The sequence below is a fragment of the Furipterus horrens genome, unplaced genomic scaffold (genome assembly GCF_987537825.1).
Source record: "Furipterus horrens unplaced genomic scaffold, mFurHor1.1.pri manual_scaffold_12, whole genome shotgun sequence".
Taxonomy (NCBI): domain Eukaryota; kingdom Metazoa; phylum Chordata; class Mammalia; order Chiroptera; family Furipteridae; genus Furipterus; species Furipterus horrens.
Window position 1 is genome coordinate 21,994,250 of NW_028327182.1, and position 25,304 is coordinate 22,019,553.

General features: G+C 38.2%; 1 pseudogene; it reads left to right on the top strand.

Annotated features, from left to right (window-relative positions):
• The window catches only part of LOC149995941 (syndecan-2 pseudogene), a 50,981-nt pseudogene extending 27,126 nt beyond the window's left edge, over nucleotides 1-23,855 (top strand).
• Nucleotides 23,856-25,304: the final 1,449 nt, after the last annotated feature.

Genomic DNA, 25,304 nt, shown 5'->3' on the forward strand with positions numbered 1-25,304 from the left:
GTACCCCCCCTCCCCCAGCAATCCCACCCCCAGTCCATGCCCATGGGTCATGCATACAAGTTCTCTGGCTTCTCCCTTTCCTACATTATTATTATTTTTTAAAATAAGTAATTAATTAACTTTTTATAACCATAAAAAATAACAATCCCCCCCTCTCAGACTTAATACCCTTTATAATCTTATAGAGGACAATGGGCAATGGTCTTGTGCTCCTCTAGCTGCTTCAAGCTGGGCATGGTCATCGTCCTACCTACCCTTGGGTCCAGAAATCCCCAATAAGAGTGGGGGTGTGGAGGGGAGGGTGGCCTTCCCACATGGGGAAGGATCATGCGGACTCCAGGTCAGTTGGCTGTCCCTGGACAACGGCATTCTTGGCTTAACAGGCTGGCATCCTTGTTGTATCCTGGGGGCAACAGATTTGGCAACAGGGTTAAAAGACATCATTCAATCCATAACCACCAATGACAAAAGGCAGGTATTAATTTTTCAATGTCCCACATTAGGGAAAAAAAGGGCTTCTTTGGAGGAAGTTTTGCCAGGTACGTCTCACCTGTCCAAAACCCTTTTGCCCACTATACTTAGTTTGGGCTGAGGGAAATATTTTAGGTTTCCCCCCTCTCAGACCTCTGGGCCCTTTCTGTTCATCTTTATTATTGATATTGATAGAGAAATATATATATAAAGTTGATCTTAACCATAAAAAATTAGAAATGGAATGTATAAATTTGAATCACTATGGGGGGAGGAAACAAAGTTTAATAAAACAATGGGATAAAATTTTTTTAAATAATGCATGTTAAACAATTTTTGTAAAAGCTGATTTGGTATCTTCACCTTCATTTGTATTCACTTGCATTAAGTTTGTCACTATATATAGCTTTCATAATTTTAGGGGATTCTTTTTAATGTAAGAAAAAGTATGATACTTAAAATATTTTTAATAAAATAAGACAAGACATTTAAAATAAGAATACTGAAAACTTTATTCCAAAGAGGGTATGGCTTCTTCTGGTTTAAGTTTATCTATTTGAAAGGAAGGATGTGGATGTGCTGCCATGGAGACTGACAACAGGTGCCAGATTTCTTCACAGGAAAAAAATAATAGGCCTTAGTTGGGAATATGCCTAGATGACAAGTTAGGTGTAAATTGAGATTCTGAAGAGATGCCCTGATGTTTAACATAATAGTTAAATTTTCAGTTTAAGAAATAACAAGACCTGGAGAGATAGAGTTGAGACCAGAGGGGAGATGGAGAAGAAAGAGGAAGATTATTATAGAACAGGCAGTCTGCTGAAGAAAGTAGAGTATGACATTCCCAAGAACCAGAGATATTTGAGAACTGCAATAATACATGCTTAACTTTTATGATGCTATAATTCAAACTTCTTTTAATTAAACAGCTCTGTTGCACTAAACTTCAGTGCACATCTGCTATACACACAGCCTTGCAGTGTGGAGAAAAAGGACCAGAGCAGCATCCTGTACAGGCACAGCATGTGCAGAAGGGATGGCACACAGTGGTGAGGAAGCCATCAACTGAGCTAATCAGCAGAAGCAGGTACCCAGGCCAGAAGAGGCCAGGAGAAATGAAGATGCCCTGTCCCCTTGGTTCCCTAAGACATTCAGAAAGACTGCCGTTCATTGAACATGGAACAAAAGGTTTGAGCTAAATCTCAAAGGACAGTTTAACCTGGAGTGACAATTTAAATATAGAATATATATTCTGTCACCAGGAAAACTGAAGGTCAAAATTTGAACATTAGATATTTTCTACAACAATATTAAAATTATAATGTTACCAAATAAAATATAATGCTCCAAAAGACTTTTTAACTAAAAAAAGAAATTATAAGAAGTGTTTATATAAGTTTAGGTAACAAAATAAGTCTATAAAGAAAGGCAAAAAATTATAGATTTCTAGATAACTATAAAGTACTGAGTCCTCATCAAGAAAAGTAGAAGAAAAATAATGCTTAAAAGGTTTCAGTTACAATATGAAATAAAAGGTCTTAATAATTAACAGATAAAATGTCACCTTGTATTGGAAATAGATTCAAAACAAGCATTGTTAATCTAAACATAGTTGATAGCAACTTAAAGATCGGATGAAAAGGAATCAGAAAATCATGTAAAGATTAGACCTGATAATGTAGTGGTTAATTTTGATATTTCCTGGTAAAGGAAGTGAATGAGTCAAAAGAATAGGAATTTCCGGTTGGTGAGAGAGCAAGGCTGAATGTGATCCAACCAGTCAAAACAGAAAACATTGAGAAAGCTCTTGTACAATAGATTCTGAAATCAGAGCAGGTCTTCTAGACGGCCTCTAGCCACAATATGATAAAGAGAAACCAGAAAAAGAAGAAAAAGAGAACAATAAGAAGAGTCCTTCCTAAAATTGGAACTATTGTTACAATATAAACAATAAAATATACTTAAAAAAAAAAAGAAGAAGAAGAGTCCTTCCTGATCATTCCAGTAACGCTTAGCAAACACCTCAAGATTCCAAATCCTTCCAAGCAACAGGCTGCTCAGAATGGCTGAAGGGAGGAAATTCTTTCCCTTCCACCAACCCAAAATCCAAAAGCTCTCCCTTTGCATCAGTGTGTGACAAGTCAAACTTTCATCGTGGAGAAAGGCTTGACGCGATTGCTGTATGAGTTCCATCTAACCTGTTAGACCTAGAAAGTTGGAGGGGAAAGCGCCTTTCTGCCTCTGAATGGTGAACTAACACCTTCACCACCCGTCATCTGTGTCCTTGCTTGGCCTCTCCTGCCATTGAACACCTGTTTCAAATGCACCAGACTCAGCTGTGTTCAAGCCATGTTCTTCTCTTCCCCGCTGCATCCGGTTCAGTATGGAACACACCCTACATATTCAGTCAATACTAACAGACAGCTTTTTAAATGTTCTGAATGTTCTAAATAATCATTTCCTCCCACTTAAGATCAGATAATCAATCAAAGACATGTATCTGCCAATTACATCTCAATTATAAAGGTACTGAAAACAAAACAAAAAATTCTCCCCTCATTTTCCCAGTGAGGGGAGGCCAGCAATAAAATAGTGAGCATAAGTGAGGGGGGATAAAGGACATCTGTTTGCTCTGGGTCAGGCTTAGAGATTTCCACTCATCCCTTCACCTTTGTGGGCCTTGATTCCTTATCGTCCTTACCGTCCTTATCTATATAATAAGGATGTTTGACCTGTGACTCCTAACATTGCTTTTCACCTCCAGCATTCTGGAACTGCCTGGTTTTAAGCACGTAAGACATTTGCCTGAAGACACATTTCTCCAGCTCCCTATTTCCAAACAAAATCAAGAGAGGAGGAGTGAGGTCTGGATCCGCAGCACACAGAGGAAACTGAATATTGAAGAATGAGCATCAAGCCTAGCTCTGAATCTTTGCTTCCCTGTTTCTTCCCTTTTGCGTTGCTGTTCTCTCTGAATTGGCATTCCTCACTTCCAATTCTCTCCCAGGCCTGCTCCTTCCTATCCATTGATTCATAGGTCTAATAGAGGCCTGGAACAGGCCAAAACAAGTTTTATCAAAAGAGAAAAGGATTCCCTTAGATGCACAATAAAGAATGGCTGTCTTCTGGGCATTCCAGGCCTAGCAAATGATCCACCTGGAAAAGAAACACCTCCACACTTGCCCAGACCCCCTTACAAAGTGCCTACAGAGGCGGTCCTACCAGCTCACTATTTAGCTGTCCTTGCCCATGAGCATTTCCAAAGTTCTGTCCTTAAAGGCACTGGGAACTTCTCAAAAACGTTTCCCCTCACCCCTACTGTGAGCAAATAGCCTGAGTCACTTGCTGTGAACAGGGAAAAAGGAAAATGGATCAAAACACAAGCCAGCCTACTCTTATTATTTCTAGCGACAGTCTGTGGTTTACACTCTGGTTAGACGAAAGGTGAAGGTTCCCTTAAATGAAATGCTTGTTATTTGTGGAACCCAGTTGTCATGTTTACACCTATCTTCCATCGTCAAAACATCTATTAAAGGCCCATTAACCAAGAGTTAAACACTAAGGATTAACTAGAAATATTTCAGATTAACTTTGTGACTCACACATTCACAAGATCTAGGGCTTGAAAACGACAGGACTGTAGGCAACGCCTAGAAGTGATACTGTTTTTAAAATCATCAAGTCAATGTTGAACAATACTATAATGCCACCCTATTGAGTTGCAATGAAATCATTCCCAGAAGCCATAATTCATCCCAATGGATACCTGTTAGCCTTATAAAATAGGCTGTACTGAAATGAAGATAAGAACATTGCTAATTACATAACTATTCTATGGGAAGGGGAGTCTTTGGAATTTGACCTCCTAATTCAGATTCCTTTTCTGCCATCTCTACCAAAAATATGTAAGAAGTTCACCTCTTATTATACATTATAAATTGGCTGGAGGTTCATCCTTGGGAACATTTTTTCATTTATCTCAAGCATTGATACACATTTGGAGTTCTGCTTTGTGAACATTCAATAAAATAATATCTAAAGACACAGGAATGTCAGCACAATAGATAAGTTTGTTTCTAAGCTACATCAGATGTTCTATAATCATGATCATTTTCCTTCAAAATGGAATGCAATAATTGCCTTTAAAGAATGCTGAAGCCAGATGTCATTTTTAACTGTCAATCTGCTGTGCAATCTCTCTCCATCTAGTAAAACTTTATCTCCAATAGGAGAGAATCTTAAGGTTTGCTATGACAGCAAAACAAAGATCCAAATCTACTCTGAGAACTCCAAAGAGCCTTCTTCACACAACTAATCAAACCATATTGTATGCTTAATTCTTTATATTGTACCTTGAGACTAAAGAACTATAAGAGGGTTTGGTTTGGTTTTTGCCAATTTGTATTAGGCTTTTGATGTATGGTCTTCTGTTTCTTTTAATAAAATCATGCTACCCCATTTAAGAAATATTTGCAATGAAATAAGTGTTTCATCATGCTTTTGTTTTTTAAAATCTTAAAGGTCTACTCCATGACTCCCATTATTCATACCCTTGGAATAAATTACTACAATCAGACCACATAGGGAGAAAAGTTAACTCCTGATTACAAAAGGAATCCTTCCAAGAGGTCAAGTATTAATCAATGTTACTTAACAATCCCACTTTCCTTGTTAGAATGCATATTCCCATCAGGCAGTGTTAAAACAACATTTTCATCAGTCACTCCTTTACTATTTGGCTTCTGCTGAAAACTTGGGTCCCCTATTGTTAATCTCCTTGATAGCTTTATCTAGCTATTATAATTTGTCATTGTAAAGTTATTAGGCCCTCTGCTTTGGTCTTATTTTTCCTGTGCAGGTGTCAAAAATGCAAAACCACAATTTACAAAACACAAAATGACAGGATCCCATTTGCCCTGGTTTTGAAATGCCAGAAAGAAACTTTATTTACAATATCACAACCTTCTCTCCAAACTAGTTTGCATAAGTTCCAGGGTGGTCTGAAAAGTTGATTCAAAAAATAAATGCCACCACAGCAACTTACATTTCCTAAAGCCAAACATCCAGATGTGTCAATAATCTGTGTAAATTAGAAACAGATGTAAGCTCTTGTTGAAAAATAAATATAATAGAATGATTTCCTTTTGCCTCCTCATGCTTTCACACACTTGAATTTATTTCTTCCACCTTTTTTTTTTAGTTGGTTCAGTTGGTTCATATTTAAAAACAAAATCATTTCTATTTTCCACATGGGGAGTGCAGCTATGTACAAAGTTCTCTAGAAAAAAAATCAATTTCGTGCCTTGTTTCATGACCGGTGGAGGGAATCCAAGCAAAGAGGCCTTCTGGAGTCAGTTGGCGATCCCGCCGAATCTTCTGGGATACATTCTAGATTTCTATCGCCATGTAAAGTATTTGCCATCATGAAACCTGCTCTTTGTCCCCGTGAGGTTAATCCAGTTAGAAAACATTATCAACATTTCAAATATGGTAGAACTACATTATCGACAACTTTTCTACTTAACCTTCATTTGATGTAATTACACTAGTTTGTTAAAATTAAGAGAAGTTTTTTTGTTGTTTTAAGGTTTTCTTTAAGAGTGAACTTGCTACTTAGATTCCGTGACTGTATGTTGAGTGGGGGTGAAGGAGGAGGAGTCCTGGGATAGTTACAGGTGCACAGAGGGTTGTCATGTAGTTATCAGAAGTTTGCATTCCTTTAGTGTAAATACCACCACCAACTGCACAAAGGTTTTTATTACACCATTGACATCAATTAGAAAAGTTCCAATGATCACAGAGTTCTATTCTGAAACCCCTGTGTTAATTTTGTCTCTATCATATGACATCCAGGGAGGCTGAATCAGCTACTTAGGAGCTCTTTAAAAATTAAATTTCAACAAAATGAGCCACATCCACATTCACCTCCTCAGTCTCAGACACCATTCAGATTAATAACTGTTATAATAATAATAATAATAATAATAATAATAACCTTCTTGAAGGAAGAATAGTCCTATAGAATTATGTGGTAAGTCAATATCAATATCCAATTCTTCAGTGATCTCCGAATTTTCTGTAGTTGTTTGCCCCAGGTACTCAGTCACACCTGGACACAGTGACATGTTATAGTACTGATTATGTCATGTCCAGGCTAAACTGTGTTAAACAAAAATGCAACATTTCTGTTCTGAAAAACTTGACGCTAGTTAAAACAATAAAATCTGTAAGGTTTGCCTTCAATGCAGTTAATCTACTCCTTCCCCTAGGCCTCCACTATGTCAATGACAATGAGACCCTACCCAAAGACCACTCTCCTGTATTTCCTTATTAGCAGAAATAGTATGGACGGTAAGTGCCCAGTTCAGAAAACTTCCTTTCTTAGGCCCTTTGCTGATAGGCTTATTATTAAGTAGAGCTTCCGGGAAACCTCTTTAAATGAAACTATCTGAACTAGCAGATCCCCTTTGCTCAATCTCTTTCTCTTCCTTTTTTTCTACCAGAGTCATGGATGTGACTACTGGAGCTACAACTATTTTGTAAGCTCGAGGGTGAGTAGCTAGCTTGGTCCCAGATCACGTCAGGGAGCTGCCATATACCAGACCAGCTTGCCTACCTCTAGATTTGTGATTACAGGAAACAAGGTAAATGTCCTCATCTCATGGAGGACATCATTTCACAGTCCTTGCTAGCAGCTGCAGAATGTAATATTTTACATATTCTATGAGAAGTTTCCACCCTAACTCGTGCCAAGGTTCCAGGCAGTCACCAAGAGTCTATCACCCACTTCTACCTTTCAGAAAATTCTATTTTTCCTCCATGTCTCAGGAGTTGTCTCTGTCAAACTCTTCTCTAGTGAAAAAAAAGACCAGAAAGGAATTGTTCTTATCCTCCCAAAGACGACTTTGGTGCTTGCACTATTTTGTATTTATCTTGGAATGTACTTATAAGCCACCTCCTTTTCAAAAGATTTACATAAGGCAGTTTATCACCTAGCTAATCCAATTACTTAATGTGCATTGTTGGGCTGACAGAAGAGTTCACACTAGAAAATAAATAAAAAGTAAAAATATAGAGACAGCTCTTTTATGCCAATGATAGCTGAAGAGATATAAATAGAATATGTCCTATCCAAGTACTTTTATAAAAGCAAATAAATGATATTTTAGATTTAAAAAAAACCCATTTGATGAGGATGACTTAATTAGAGTGAGATTAAATAAGCACAGTAAATGAAAGAAAGTGGTGATTTCTTCAGGGGCCAACATGCAGCAAATTAAAAGTTTAGAATCATTCTTCAAAACACGGCTTTCTTCTTTAGAAAACTCATTCCCTGCTGAAGTGGTTTCTCCGTTTGCTCTGTTTATTGTCATTGCACTATCAACAAGTTAGATGAAAGGCACTTACAAACATGTGCAGTTGTGTGGGCTAAGCCACAGCTGCTTTTAAGCTGCCCATCCTGACCCCATCTGGAAGGCTGGCTACCTAAGCAGCCCTCTTTCCCGAACTATTGTTCTACTGCCTTCTTTTCAGAGACAGTTGATGCCTATCTTCTGCACACCTCCTCCTGCCGAGAAGGACACAGAAACGCTGGTTTTATACAACCTCCTTCTCAGAGCTGTCCTCCACTTACCCCCTTGGCCTGATTAAAGCTTAAACCAAAGTGAGGACTGGCCTCCAAATGTTTCTCTGGATTTCCCTTGCAACTCTGTAACTGGGTTTCCGTCTTTAACAACCTATACATTCACCCTCCTGCTTCCGGCATTGCGATGACAATCCAGGGAGGCAATGGAGGAAAGAAGGAGAGTTGGAGAAAGGAAGGAAAATTACCGTGCCTAAAAAACACATTGGGTACTGTTGCGTTAAAAGAATTGCATTCAAAAAGGTGTGACTCACTGTGCCAACTGGCATTGCCCTCTTACTAATAAATAAAGGCAATTGGCCAAGTACATACCTGCCCACTGGTAAGGAATTTAATTTTTCCCAGGACTACAGATACCATGAACGTAACATGCAAATCTCCAGGCTTGAATCTGATTTTGCATGCTTGCATGACAATGTTCTCAAGGCAATTTCTTTTCCGCCCTGCTCCACCTCTCGGCTGTCATTTTACAAGACGTATGAGGAAATGATAATATGCTCAGGGAAGTCTGGGCATTTCTGATCTACCACTCCATTGACATGGTATCTTTAGTTTCTCACAGAACATTTGCCTAAAATAGGTGTACTCTGATGTGTCAAGGCATGATGATGTATCAAAAGAACCATTAGTGGTAATCATCTATGTTCTCTCCATTTAATTCAAATGACTTTATCACCAATTTTTGAGTCATGTACCATACACAACATCTCCACCTTTGCCATATAAGAGAATCTTTTATTGATGATTCTCAGGTTTCGATCTCCCTCCAGGTCACACTCTCTTGAGATCCATATGTACCATGAAGTGACGTAGCACAACGATTAAGTGAACAATTGCTGGAGCCAGACTGCTTAGAGTTGAATCCTAGCTCCTGTATGAACTAACAACCTGACTTTCCATAAATTAGTTGATCTCTCTGCCTCAGCTTCTTCATCTGCAAAATGGGAATAATAACTTATTTTATAAATTCTAGGAAGGACAATTCTAACATCTTTGATACCAGGATGTGTCTTATAATTGATGGCACCTAAATTTGATGAAAATCACTAGCAATAGCTATTACAGTGGTTGTGAGGATTAAATCAGACACAACATACAATTTACAACAATATTTCACACATACTGTGCTTTCAATAAATGCCAATCAATGGATTAATGAATACATCCTTTCCAATTTTTAGGCATCTCAAACACATGTTCCCCTCAGATGTATTTCTTCCCTTATATTCCAGTAACACAAGCCAGAAATATGGAAATCATCACTGATTTATTCTCCTTAGCTCTCTGCATCCAATCACTTCAATTCTCTTAATTTCACAGTGTAAATGTCCCTTACCTTCCCCCTTCTTGTCATGCCCTTGCTAGTCCACTCATCTCTTGGGCCTGGAAGAAGAAAGCCTCCAATCAAAATTCTGCTTTGCCTTTAGAGTCATCTTTCTAACATGGAAATCAGATCATGGCCCTCCCTGTTTTCAGTTTTTCAGTGGCTCCCACCACCTACAGGATGGAGTCCAAACTCTTCAATATGGCACTGAAGTCCTCAGTTAGGAAGCAGGCTTCCAGATTTTGATCGGCCTCACCTACTGCCACAATCTCTCCCTCTCCTGAAGCTCCATCTTCACACAGCCCTTACCACTCCCTGAATCCTTCCACTGATTAATGTTTCTGGGCTATTCCCACTGCCTGCAACTGCCTTCCCCCTTCTGTTTACTTATCCTTATCTTTCAAGACTCAGAAAGTTGTGATGATCTTTCTCTTGTCTCCCCTCGCTCCTAGATATTTACATACATCCTTCTCTGTGGTCCCATAACACCTTGTTTCTTTTCTCTAATTCTTTATCTATTTATTTCCGCCAGTTGACAGTAAATGATTTAAGATTGTATGTCTTTATCCCTGATACTTAGCCTTTTCCTGTCCCATAGCAGATAATCAATACCTGATTGTTAAATGAATGAAGGAATAGATGTAACAACATGTATGGCATTGTATGTAACAATATATTGGGGAGAAAAAACAAGAGAGAGAATACTCTTATAAGAAAAAATGTAATTAAATCTTTCTCACTAATTGCAAAAATCAGCTCCTTTTCCCACAATATGTCTTCTTCTCATTTCCTTTTCCTAGAAAGAGCCATCTCTGGTAAACATGTACTAATGCCTTCAGGCCAGGGTACTGATCCTCCTTTTTCAAATATTGACACCAATACTCTGTATGGCCATCTGGTAAGTGGTTATTGTTCTTATTTCTATTGCAAGACAGCCTCTGTTTTTATGAAAAAGGCAACAAGCTATCAAAGTGCTATTAGGAATCAAAATTGCATGTGGTAGTAATAACACATTTAGAAATGTGGACAAGCACCAAAATCAAGTGCATTCCCTGATCTAGATTGCTTCTCAAATGCCTGGCCCTGGTTCTGAAAGGCACATGGCATAAACACTTGCACCGACTCACATGTGCTGGTCCTACCTGGCCCCCCATGTGTGCTCACCAGTAATATCCTGAGCTAACAACAAAACAGTGTACCAGGAACATTCATTTGTTAGTTACACTTAGGAATTATTTTGTGTTGTGGAGGAAACACAAAGTGCAGTAAATGTTTGACACCTCTTTACCTGGATTTTGTCACGATTCATTTCAATGAAAATGTCAGTGCAAGAATGTACCATCAACATATAGGACCAGAAGCTCCTCATCAAAGGCTTGCTTAGCCCTTATTGGCCAAAGGCCATTAATGAAAGTGCCAAAAGTTTCAAATTACTGGCACTTTCCTTGCATAGTCCAAGAACCCTTATGCAGCAATAGAAAAATCATGACAGGACATCATATCCAGCCTTTAAAAAGTGATAAATGCATAGTATTCCTGGTTGGTTTAGGAGGAGAAGAAAAGATTACAACTAACACATCTTGCCAATTGGGTCTTATCAGACCTCCACTATGTGTATATACAGGGTGGGGCAAAAGTAAGTTCACAGTTGTTCATATATAGTATAATAATAATACAAAAATAAACTCCTTCCCATACTCACAACTGTAAACTTCCTTTTGCCCTACCCTGTATTCTTTTCATAGAGAGCAGAGCAATGACTGGTAGAGAATGGAAATAATGGCACATTGGTTTTTAGGAAAAGAAAAGTGGATATTTAAATCCATATAGTAACCAGCTGTTGACAATGATTGCTTTTCAAACTGTGTCTCATCTCAGGTTCCCACGCTAGGGAGAGGTATTAAATGAGAGCCTCACTGTGGTATCATCGTTTTCTAGGTCCATGACTCAAAACTGCCCTCTCGGCAAAGCAATGCTCTAACCAAGAATCTCTGGTAGCTTCAATACTAAGTATTCCTGCTTCTTGTAAAGAATCCAAGACATAGTCACCTTCTACCAAATCCATTCTGCAGTAAATTGTACCATATTTTATTGTTCTTTAAGTTGTACAGATTACATTAGAGAAGCAATATTTCATTTATACTCAATGCAATGTTCATCAAATGGAGAAAAAACGATATCCCCTTAAAAAAGATGTTGAACCAGATTCCTCCAACCTCTATGTTACTTCCTGGAACATTACTAAAGCTCGCCAGTGTTTCCCATTCTCTTCCCATACCTAGACATATAGAAGAAAGAGTCCTAGTGAAATCGAACATGACCGTTTGAATTATTTGGGTCAATGAAGTGTAAAATGAAAGTGACATGCATCCTTCTGAAGAGAAGGATCAACTTCCCAGCCACACTGGTCACATGCAGGGGCCCAACATCGAAGGGCCTTGGAGACTGGACCATGGCAAGTCACCTGAACCTGAAGAGAACACACAGTATGAGAATAAAATTTTGTACTGTTTGTCACCATAGCATAATCTAACCTATGTGGATAATACAACTTTGGATCTTGGAAAGAATTTTTTTCTGTGGTCTTTCTGTTGATCAATAAAATGCTAAAGCTTTCAAGATTATCCAACTCCCAGAGAGAAGCTTATATCTGTTTCATCTAATAAAAATCAGACTCTAGTGTTGCCATTAAAATTGGGTTGCCAGAACATATCAAAATCCCTTGCCATAGATCAAAATTTTCACTCTAATTAAAGTTTTATATGTTGTGATGAGAAAATTGAGTCGCTGCCTAGTGTGATTGCAATTATGAAGCAAGTTTAAGGTAATAATTACTTTAAATCATAGTATTTCTACAACATTATCAATTTGGCTCCTGAGTCATAAAAACCAGTACTATAAGCATTTATGCAAAAAATGCATGGGGCTAATTACTTAACAAATTTTTTAATATCCATCATAATATTCCATGAACATGAAGAAAATATTTTGGATCTATAAACATGAAAAATGGGTTATCTTAATATTCTGTGTGCTTCTCTGGCCCTAAGCAAAATCAAAGCATCTGAAAAGTTGTAATAGATAAATAATTTTTAGGCTTCTGGGTAATTTCTTTTTTCAGAAAATTTCTCTTTATCTTTGACAATTCTGAAAATAAGCAGATGGTGAAGTAATCCATCTTCAGTGTAAGCCAAAGACTACACAAACAGGACTTTATGGTGATTCACACACATAGAATTTATTGAGCATTTTCTATGTGTTCGATTGGGTTTGCTCTGGAGATACAGTGATGAAAAAGAGAGATAGGTCCCTGCCCTCCTTAAACTTGTAACCTAGCAACCTCTGCTTCTGAGTGTGTATACTGTTATTTTCTCTCCATGTATCAAGTTATGAAAATAACATTGCCACATTTTACTAGTAATATATTAAATAGTAGAATTCAATGTATCTGAAAAAGTTTAATTACCTAGGACAGAGCTGCAAATCAGGAAGGCACTAATAGGAGTCTTTGAGAATTCAAACTTATTTCCTCCCCACCCACACACACACATAAAATAGCTAAAAGTTACAGAGTACTTATTTTCTACTATTCATTTTGCTAAGTGCATTATATCTAATACTTCATCATAAAACACCATGATAGGATATTAGTATTGTCCCCATTTTATAGATGAGGAAATTGAAACTCAAAGATATTCAAGAACCTGCCTAGGGTACAACAGCTGATAGAACCAGGATTTGAATTCAAGGCTGTTCAACTCCAGAGCTCAGTATCTTAACCACTACCCCATACAATGTTTTTGCAGACTGGGCACTAAAGCTCTTGGTCTTCAGTTACAGAAGACTCCTTAGGGCTTTGTTACAGTTACCATTGCTGCATAACAAACAACTCCAGAATCTGTGCTTCTCAGATTTGGAAAGGACACAGCAAGAACTGTTTGTCTCTGTTCTTTTCATAATATCTGAGCCCTCAGCTGGGAGGATTCAATGACTAGGGGTAGGAATTCAGGGGAAGAATTAAGCAGATGAAGGCTGGAGTCATCTAGAGGTGTTTTTTGTTTGTTTTTTTAGAGAGAGGAAGGGAGGGAGAATGAGGGAGAGAAACATCAACGTGTGGTTGCGTCTCACACGTCCCCCAGCTGGGGACCTGGCCCACAACCCAGGCATGTGCCCTGACTGGGAATAGAACCAGCGACCCTTTGGTTCTTGGGCCAGTGCTCAATTCTCTGAGCCACACCAGCCAAGCTAGAGGTGTCTTTACTCACGTGCTTGGGGTTGATGCTTGTCAACTAGGACCTCAGCCGGAGCTGGTGGCTATACCCTCTTCATGTGGCCTCACTATATGCCTTGGGCTTTCTCAAAACATGGAACCTAGATCTCTTACATGATGGCTCGGTGCTCTTTGGAAACACAATACATGAGCTTCATTGCTTTGTCTGATTTAGGTTTAGAAGATACATAGTGTCACTTCTGCCAACTCATCATACACCTGCCCAGATGTAGACCCCCATCTCTCAAAGGGGGTCAAGGTCACAGTGTAGAAGGGGATGTGGTATGAAAGACTGTTGGCAGCCATCTTTGGGGAATGCAATCTGTCACAAGCCCTTACCTGAAGTTTAATTGTTCCTGTGTCCTATCCAATCCACCTTGGGAAAATCCAAACATATCCCAAGCAGAGAGAATTGAATAAACATTGTGTAAACATTGCCCAGCTTCAGTAATGACCAACAATTTGTCAATTCAAACAATAAATGTCAAGAATAGCTAATAGGAATGTCAGTTTTATGATAAGATAGAAACAGAACAAGTATGAACAGCAAATAAGAAAAACTCAATAACTACAGCTTTCAGGGCATTTAATTCAGGGTCTATATCTCCATAAAACTCAATAACCCCATGCGCATCTTGTATTTCTACACTGAAAAAACAAGCAAAGAGAATTTTCTAATAATGACTCTGCTCATCTAGATGAGGTTAAACTCTATGTAGTATATTCTACAGAGGAAGGCTGAAAAAAGTATAATAGATTTTATAAAGATTTGTATTTGAAAGAGTTACTTTAGGGTGGTAATCACAATGATCTCACGTGAAACAACTCATTTCTCAGTGCCCAGTCCCAGATTATTACTGCTCCCATGGAAAACATACAATCCTGGATGCTTTTTTTTTTTTTTAATGAAGAAAAATAAAACCCACCACAGGTTGCTTTCTCAAGCTAATGTCCAAATTCCACCCACAACTGCCAAGCTGGCACATACTGCACATTCAAGTAGCTATGTGCCAATGCGTGCACACATTTGCAGACAAGCACCTGTTCTGAATATTTAGTTTTGATCCTTATCTGCTAAAACTATTTTTTTTAAGTTCTATGACCTTGAGTCCCAAAACCGGCAAAAATCAATGGAATAATTGGAAACAGTTCCAAGATTCAGATACTAGTCACCATCAGGAAGCCCAGTAGTCGTCCCTATTGGATTTTTCCCCCAGAAAATTTGCCTGCCTTAAAATCATCTGCTTAGATGCATACAAAATGTCAGTTTCCATTTCTTGAGCACACACCAGCTGACAGCTGAAAAGAGCCAACCGCAGGTAAAAAGTCCGGACAAATCATGTGAAGCATTGGCACTTAAGCTTACCAAGAAAGGGCACATCCTATCATATGATCATTAATTTTCAAAGAGACACTTGGTCGCATTTTTAAGCTTGGTGCTGATCTTTCTTAACCCATGAATGCTGTAAAGAATATCTAAAAAGTAGTCACTTTTCCCATGGTTCCTGTCCATCCACAACTTTAATTTTTAATTCTCTCAGTGACATTTAGAAAATCTTTTTCATTGAGCAATGGAAAATTTGAGCTATTTTAAAACAACGTCACTGAATGGAATAAGTTCTTGAATACGCTGCAACATAGAACTCTTCAGACCAGGGATAATTGATTAGATGTGGAAAAACCTGGAATGGAGCCCAGGGATATGTGGCAAAACAAACTGAACAGGAGTGATATTTGTCTTTCTGAGTGTATAAGAAAAGTTCCATGAACTTAAAAAAATTTGTTTCTCTCCCCCTCCACCTCCATCTAAGTCTCTAAGCTTTATTGTTCGTTTGCTTGTTTATTATACATCTCTAATGTAAAAGAGTAATTGTTTCTATGTGTTAGTTGCTAGAGCATGCAGGTGTGAGTGGCTGTGGCCTACTGTGTTACTGCCTGTGAAAGAATGATTAATGGTTAAATAAGAGACTAGAGGGGAGGCAACAGGCTTTGTGCAAAAGACCCAGGATCTGTAGAAACCAGGCATCCAGAAAAAAAATGTGGATATGGTGGAAAAGGTAAAATAGGAAAAGAAAGAAAGAGAGAGAAGTCATTATTAAATCAATTTGTGAGAAAATGTTGTAGTGTTTTCATGATTTAACAAGCGTAACTCCAGACAAAAACTTCTGCTTTATGCAAAAGTTCAGATTTTATTTCAACCATCAGACAGTTATTGCCAGCAAATGACTGACATATTTTGTTAGTGTTGGGAATCAGAAACCTAGTTTCTATTTATGTTTTTGATTGCTAAATCCATAGCCATGCTTTGGCTTCATGAACAGAGTGGCATATTACATCTTATTAAAATTAAAGCTCTTCTTGGAAAAAGAAAAATTTCAAATGTTTTCACTAAAAAGTAGAAAGTAAGTATGAAAAACAATACAAATTGTAAGTTAAAGTAAAATGATAAAAACAAGTCAAAATGTAGCCAAAATCACAATAAATATAAACAAATTGAACTATCCAGTTGAAAGATAATCTGATTGCTTGTTTCTTTTAAAGATATACTTTACAAGAGACATTCTATAAAATATACACATATGAAAAGGTCAAAGGTAAAAGAAAGTAGACAAATACTAACCAAAATAACAACTAAGGCCATAAAATTAATGTAATGCAAAATAGACTTTAAATCAGAAAGCATTATTAAAGATAAACTAGGTCTCTATTGCATAATAAAATTTTCAAACCATAAATTAGCCAGTATGATATAACAATCCTTATTTGTATGCAACTACTAAAATAACTTGAAAATTTATAAAACAAAAATTAATAAAATGAAAAAATTAACATAGTCACCCTACCTGTCTCATTTATTGACAAATCAAGCAGATGAAAATTTTAAGACAGATATATTTCAACAACAAAATCAATGTGCTTGAGCAAATAGACAGATCTAGAACTCTGGACCAACAATTAGAGAACAAATATTTTTCTGAAACACACATGAGAAATTTGTAAACATTGACCAAAAATTATGTTATAAAATCAATTTCAACATGTTTCAAAGAATCAGTATAGAGAAGCCATTTTCTCAGATCATGCTATAATCAAGTTAGACATTACATACAAAAATAAATGTTAAAAATCCATGCAATTGGAACATCAGAAACACACCTCCAAATAATTGAAGGGATGCAAAAGAAATTATATTAAATTTTTTAAAATACTTTTCAATGAAGCAGTATTTGTCCATGCTCTAGCCTGCCTTCACCTGATAACAGATTTCCAGTAAGAGCTCCATTATCCATGGAGTCTGGGAAATAGCAATTAATGACATAGTGTATCAGATAACACTGAAACACAACGTGGACCTGAAGTCATACTTCAAAGTTTTCTAGGCTTGCACTTACTTTAGGAAAGAAGGAAAAAGGGAAAACTAAGAAAGATTTGGAAAAAAGAAAAAGAAAGAAAGAAAGAAAGAAAGAAAGAAAGAAAGAATGTGAATGGGTAGAGAACAGGAAAAATTATTTTTCTTTGATCTTTAACTGAACTACCATCAATCTCTACCCCGGTCAACCACGCATAACCACCCAGTTTATAATTTTGGAGCTAGTAAAAATGTAAATGAATTATATGTCACATCAACCATGACTAAACTCTTAACATGCTTCTATTACCTCATCAATTTAAAGTCTGCAAGTACTAAGTGATGTGTCTTTGGAAAAAAATGATTTAAATTATCCCATTTTCCTTATTTAATTTCCTCAAAATTAAAATTACAATGCATTTCTCACATGTCTCCTGGTGAGGATGAAATGATTAAAATAATATAGCACAGGGTCTTGTGACTACTGCTGGTAGTAATTACTTCACTGTTAACGTCTCACACAAGTGTCTTGTAAAGGAAATATCCTGGAAACAAGTGACATCAATCTGGATTGAAGGTTTCAGGGTATCAAAAGGGCATGTAGGGCGAAATATTGATCAGTCTTGAAGTCAGAGGGGAAAAATGAGTCATTAAGGCACACATCAACAGTGCTCCTAAGAGCACTGCCCAGGATTTCTCTTGTCTAATAGTAATAGCTACATAACTCTACCCTGGACCGGATAAATCACGCTGCAAACCCCAGGCCTCCTCATTTGGGTGAAGTTTCTGGTAGAGAATTAAGAGGCTCTACCCTCCTCTCAACATTTGCCACAGTGTGGGAAAATCTAACATAGCGAAAGGAAGGCTTTGCACTCAGGCACTGTATCCAAGACCCTGCTAGGGTATAAATGTTACCTGTGGATATATGTTAAATAGTTGTGTTGCTGCTAATCTGAGAGACTGGGAAATATCACATTTAAGTTTTCTATTTCTAACTCTGGTTGCGTGACCTTGGGCAAATTATTTGCTCCTTGAGGTTGTTCCATCATATATAAAACAAGGATAACAAATATCTACCTCACAAGGTGAGGTAAAGTGGAATGAGTGTTTGCACGGTGTGGAACACGCTAAGCATTAGATGAGTGATAGTGATTATACCTGAAAGGAAAGAGTGAGCCTGGAGCCTCAGCCTGACTGAGGAAGATAGACCGGAACAGGAAGCCATTGAAAGAGAGGTGGTGTCCACTTAAAACATCGTAAGTGTTTGAGGTACTTACTAAAAAACAGTGAGAAAGTGGGGATTACTAAGAAAGAAGAGGGATGCGGGGATAACCCCTCCTCCTTCCTGGTGGAGTTTCACACCAGGAGAGAGAGAATGTTCTCAATTCAGAGAGAAGGTAGTTCAGACATGGGAAGACCTAGCCAGGCAGGGCTGCTGGTTAAGCCCCTGGTCAAAGAGCCCTGGCCTGTCTTGAGTCTTGGCCGCCAGTGAAAAGCAAATTGTTTCCCACTATATACCTCATATTTCCCATGCAGGACCTACCTACTGAACATGGCACATAAATTCCAGATGAAAGCAGGGCATCTGTTTCCCAGTAATGTAACTTTCCCAAACACTGCACACACAGATTTATAGTAACGTTGGGCAGTCATGCAAAAGGTTGCATTGTGTTCAGTAGTATTGCTTCTAATTTCAGGGGGATTTCGGTTGAGGACCTTTGAAGTGGGAGCTTGAATCATGCATCTGTAAATTCCTCATTTTCCACAGTTATTAAAACACCCGTCAGTGCCAGGGTACCCCATTGTTCATTCACTCCTTTGGCACGCCAGCGTGGGGTGGATGCCAACCACACAACAGCCACAGAGTCACAGACAAATAGTAGGTGAGGCAGCAGGCGTCGTGGAGACGAGAGACTGCATGCCAAAGGGACACAAGTTTGGGACCAGCCACCCTGTCATCACTCAATCACTCAGAAGTCTTTTAACTCCTATGTGTGTTGAAAATCCTTCTGAGCTATGTGAGAAAACATGGAAATGAGCTGACTTTATCAAGGGATCACTGTCAACATTCAGCAAGGTTTCAATTTTAAATAATAAGAAAAGTGCTCAGGTATACCAAGACTGGCAAACATTTTTTATTGTCCCTCATCCCCTATTTTTGGCCTGGCTATATACTTCATGTGTCTGTGGGAGGAGGGGCAGAGTACCCAGTAGGGTCTTCCAAGGTCATAGTCAGAAGGCATCTTTATAGTTTAGGGGTTCAACCCTGGTCACAGAAATATGAGTTAGAACCAGAAAAACATGTTTACCTTAATTAGTTCTTTTCTTTGGAGTATAACACACTGTCTATAAAACATTTTGTTCCTCCAACCCTGAGATTACCACTACTAATTATCATTATAATGACTTAATAGTAATTTTCCCACTCAAAGAGTTCAAAACTCTTTACATACATTATCTCCTTTTTACTCAAAATTTCCTTATAAAATGGCTGGGGGAAAGCTATTATTATCTCACTATAACATGCAAATAAACGGAGGCAAAAAGCTAGATATTTAAACAGGACCTAGCCAGAAACTAATAAAACTAATTTTTAGGTGTAGCTTGTGGAATCGGTTTTATTGCGCCTGTAGTGCTGCCTGCCTGCTAACTCGCCTCCCTATCATTTGTTTTTAGTAATGTAACCAGGGCTAATCAGCCTGGCCTGAGCTTCAAAGGTGACTGTATGGAGGCAGCATTCATTCTAGGAAGGGTCAGCAGACATGTTACCTGCCACCAAAGTGTACCTATTATCAAGTAGATGGAGAAACCTTTAAAAATCAAAACACACCTGAATTGTCTAATACAGGCTTATTCAACATAAGCTCCATTGTCATTGTGGATAATCCTTTGGTGTGGAGGGGGCTGTCCAGGGCCTTTTACAATGTTTAGAAGAATCCCCTGGCTTCTACCCACTAGAAGCCAGTAGCACCTTTCCCAGTTGGGACAACCAAAAATGTCTCCAAACATTGTCAAATGTTCTCAGGGGTGGGAGGAGGAGGTGGACAAAACCATCTGCCATTGAGAACTGCTGGCCTACCCACTCAAAAGCAAGTAGCAATTGAACAGTGCTCTGAGCCTGGCACTGCCATAGCTTGATGCTAAGGCTCATAAATAATGTCATTCTTGCCTTCATGAGATGGGAGATAAATATGGCATTTTTCAGTCACAGAAAAATCACTGGAGGTTGGGAATTAAGAGTTAAACTGTGCAAAGGAAACTTTGAAATTGGAGAATCACAATGAATCAGAGCAGAGCAGACTCCGTGTAGGGAGTGGGCTTCGAATTAGACTTTGAAAAATATGTAGACCTCCAAACATTAAGGGGTGAAAATTTTTAGGGCACTGCTAAAGGGAAAACATAAACAAGGATCTGAATACCTAAAGGAGCACAAGAAGAATAGGTTGCCCAACTGGCAGGTGCTGAGGAGTGGTCTGCTTGTGATGGATCAATGTCGACCAGAAGGGGAGTGCCAATAACTGGTCAAACTTCTGCTCTGTTTACTAGTTACTCTTGCTTAAAAGATATAGAGGGAAGGTTTCTAAATTAGCTGGTGAAATGAAGCTAGAAGTAATCGTGAGTACAGTGGTTGGCAAGATCTATCTTCAAAAAGATCTTAAGCAGCTGGAGCAATGGATTAAATTTAATAAAGTGTTATTTAACTGCAACAAATATAAAGATCTGTGTTTGCACGTGTGCACACACACACACACACAAAACAACTACAGAAACAGAGTATGGAGGTAACAGCAAAAGCAAATGCAAAAAGAATATTTATGGATTTTCTTAGTAGTACATTTAAGAGAAATCAACTATAAAATACTGTTGCCCCTTCCCTGACACTCTGAAAAATGTAATGAAATTCTACATTTCATTAATAGAAGTATAATATCTAGAATATGAAAAATGGAAGTTTATTTTTGAACATGCATTTAGAAACTCACAGGTGGATTACTGTGTTCAGCTCTTTAAAGTTTATAGACCAACTGAAATATATTCAAAGAATAACAAGTCCAATGAGGAAGAAGTTTGAAATCAGACCACATGAGGAATTTGAAATGTTAATCAGGAGACAAGAAACAAATATGCAAACATGAAAACTATTTTTGCACATTTTAAACCCTTTAGTGGCAGGGATAGAATTAGGACCAGTAAGAAGACATTGCAAGGACTTAACTTTTAGATCAAACATACAACAACAACAAAACATTTTCCTGTAATCGAGTTACCCAAATATGTTCTTCTCAATAGAAAGTTGGTGAACATCTGAGAATGTTCTCCAATGTAAGCAAGATGGCCACTGAACAAGAAACTTGATACCTCTATAAACCTCCACTTCTTCTATATGTAATTAGAGGTAAGAACAATGAGGTTTATGAGGTAGCGTATGACAAGAAGTTGGCATCTATAAAGTACAATAAGTGGCATACATTTTTTTTCTTTGTTTTCTATAACCAACTCCCCACCCCTCTACCACAGAGCTGCAGGTAGACCAACTAATGCATGACATTTCCAATATCTCTATCTTCCAATATCTTCACTATCTTTAATTATTGGAAGGAGAATCAGAATCTAAATGTGGTTATAGAAATAATAGGCCTAGAACTTCAATTCCTTAATTACAGAAGTTATTAAAGAGTTAACATGGCATTTACTGCTTTCATTATATTTTAACCAAGCAGTATAACCAACTTGCCTTTCCAAACTCACTTTTTTTTAAATTAGTCTTTTGTGAGGATTTCGAGCCAAGATGGAGGCATAGGTAGACATGCTTTACCTCCTTCCACAACCATAAGAAGGGTTACACCTACCTCAAAACAAAAAACAACCAGAACTACCAGAAAATCAAACTGCATGTAAGTCCAACAAACAAAGATATAAAGAAGCAATACTCATCCAGATGGGTAGGAGGGGAAGAGAGAGGGAGCTGGGGTGGTGAAATTGGTCGCCCAATACTGACGAATACCTAAGGCTCTGCCCCTTACAACATAATAGGTGCGACAGCTCTACCTAATACACAGAGGAAAACAAAAGAGCCTGTCAAATTGAGGAGACAGAGAAGTAAAAGAAGCAGATTAAGTTTCCACAAGGAGAATTAAGCAACAAGAAGATAGCCAACCTAACAGATGCAGAATTCAAACCACTGGCGATAACAGTGCTCACAGACTTGATAGACATGATTAAGTATGGCAAACACATAAGGGAAAAAGTGAAGGCTATACTAAGTGAAATGAAGAAAAATCCACATGAAACCAATGGTGAAGGGAAGGAATCCAGGGTTCATATCAATGATTTGGAACATAAGGAAGAAATAAACAGTCAACAGGACAGAATGAAGAAACAAAAATTAGAAAAAACAAGGTGAGGCCTAGGAACCTCTGGGGCAACTTTAAATGTACAAACATCTGAATCATAGAGGTTCCAGAAGAAGAAGGGGAAGAATAAGAAATTGAAAACTTATGTAAAAAAGTAATGAAAAAAAACTTTCTTAATTTGGTAAAGGAAATAGACATACAAATCCAGGAAGCACAGAGAGTCCCAAACAAGCTAGACCCAAAGAGGACCACACCAAGACACATCATAATTAAAATGCCAAAGGTTAAAGATAAAGAGAGATCTTAAAAGCAGTAAGAGAAAAGAGAAGAGTTATCTACAAAGGAGTTTCCATAAGACCATCAGCAGATTTCTCAAAAGAAACTTTGCAGGCAAGAAGGGACTGGCAAGAAGTATTCAAAGTGATGAAAAGCAAGGACCTACAAGCAAGATTACTCTAATCATCAAAGCTATCATTTAGAATGGAAGGGCAGATGAAGTGCTTCCCAGACAAGGTAAAGCTAAAGGAGTTTATCATCACCAAGCCCTTATCATATGAAATGTTAAAGGGACACATTTAAGAAAAAGAAGAAGATCAAAACTATGAACAATAAAATGACAATAAACTCACAAGCATCAACAAATGACACTAAAAAAAAAAAATCAGACTAAGCAAACAACTAAAACAGAAACAGAACCATAGATATAGAGATCAAATGCAGGGTGTCAATGGGGAGGGGGAAGAAGGAGAATGGGGAAAAAGGTGCAGGGATTAAGTAGCATAACTGATAGGTACAAAATAGACAGGGGGATGTTAAGAATAGTAGAGTAAATGGAGAAGCCAAAGAACTTATATGCACGACCCATGAACATGAACTAAGGGGGGGATTGCTGGTGGGAAGGGAGGTACTGGCCAGAGGAGGTAAAAGGAGAAAACAGTTGGGACAACTGTAATAGCATAATCAATAAAATATACTTAAAAAGCAAAAAATAAATTTAAAAGGTTTTGTAACCCCTTGTCTTCATATCCAATGCATGTGATCCGGACTACCTCAGACTAATAACGGACACTGCCCCGGCACCCTCTCTCCAGTGTTACATGGGGAAAACATGAAGCCCTCACTCCCGCCATGTGAGCATGCACACTGCAAGCCCACACAAAGGGAATGCTGCACACACCCATCCTAGTTTTGTGTGGCTTTACAGCAGGTGTCAGCTATATTAATATCATAGCAAATGTCCTGAATGTTTTTTCATGTCAGGATCTGAGGTGACCAAAATACCACTCAGGAGCTCATAGTATCCGTGGCAAGATGAATGTATTTTGTCTTTGGTGTAGGGGCCACAAGAAATTACTTTACTAGTTAATGGCAAAATTCTTCTTGTCCTTGAAGGACCGTCAGACCGTCATGTGGAAGGAGCCTATCATGCTCGACTTGCTTCTTGACATGTGTGGGAGCAGCCTTCTGGTTCTTTACTTGAAATTTGTAAGGGCCAACTTTCTACTCTTACCCCTATCATTCTCCTCAATAAATCTCTTGTTTACATCTAGGGCTGTGACTAGGGTTAGGCAAAGGAGGCAACTAGGGCCAGAATTTCTGCCCTCATCTCTCAGACTCTCCAGCTTGAATGTCTTACTTCTCTCCTACTCAAAGGATGAACTGAAGTGCTACCTTCTTGGGACATATAACTCTCTTTACCTTTTTTTATTTATTTTTAAAATTATATTGCATGGATTATGCTATTACAGTTGTCCTGATTTTTCCCCCTTTGCCCCCCTCCACCCACCACCCCCACTCCCTCAGGCAATCCCCCCACCATTGTTCATGTCCATGGGTCATGCACATAAGTACTTTGGCTACTCCATTTCCTATGCTGTGCTTTACATCCCCATGGCTATTCTGTAACTACGTATTTGTACTTCTTAATCCCCTCACCTCTTCACCCATTCTCCCCCACTCCTCTCCCATCTGGCAACCATCAAAATATTCTCTGTATCCATGACTCTGTCTCTGTTCTTCTTGTTTGATTAGTTTGTTTTGTAGATTCAACTGCTGATAGAGATGTATTTTTTGCCATTTTATTGTTCATAATTTTGATCTTCTTTTTCTTACCTTTCCTTATCTTATGATTACTTACAGATTTATCTGTGACAGAGACTGTTAATTTTCTACCTCAATATCTACCTTCTTCTGTGCCTTAGTAACAGAACCTTGATAAACAACTGGATATATCTACCCAGGTAAAAAATATTATTATTTCCTGGTCTCTCTTGAGGCTAGGTGATTAAACCCTGACCTTTCAGATATAATGTACTATAGAATGGCCAGAAAAATCTCAATGGTAGAGGAAGGGTTTACTCTTCTTCTGTCCCTTCCTATATCTTTGTTTGTAGAAAAAGGATGTGATGACTGGAATTCCAGCAGCCATTCTGAAGCACAAGGTCAATGCTCTCACTCTAGACAGGGGGAGAGGAAAGCTGGAAGATCATGAACACAAATGACATTGCAGAGCCTTTATACCGGCTCTATACAGCCTCCTTCAAAACCATTTTACAAGGGAGAGAAACAAATTTACATATCATTAAGCCGCTGACATGTGCATCTAAACTTAATTCTAATAATATAGGTTTTGATACCAAAAGAGAGCTACTGCATTAGCTACAATGTAAGATTAGTTTAAAGGAGATGGTTCGGTGGCATTAGCAAGTACAAAACTATTGCAGACTGGTGAATTGGCAATCCTGGTAAAACAGTGGCTAATGGAACCTTGGAAGGTACAAATGGCTGTGGTGCTAATAAAAATGGTAGGAAATTTTTAGAATGTTTGTTTGTGTTGGCTGATTTTTCACACCATCAACAACGTACTACACAAAGGAGATAGACCTAGGCTAGAG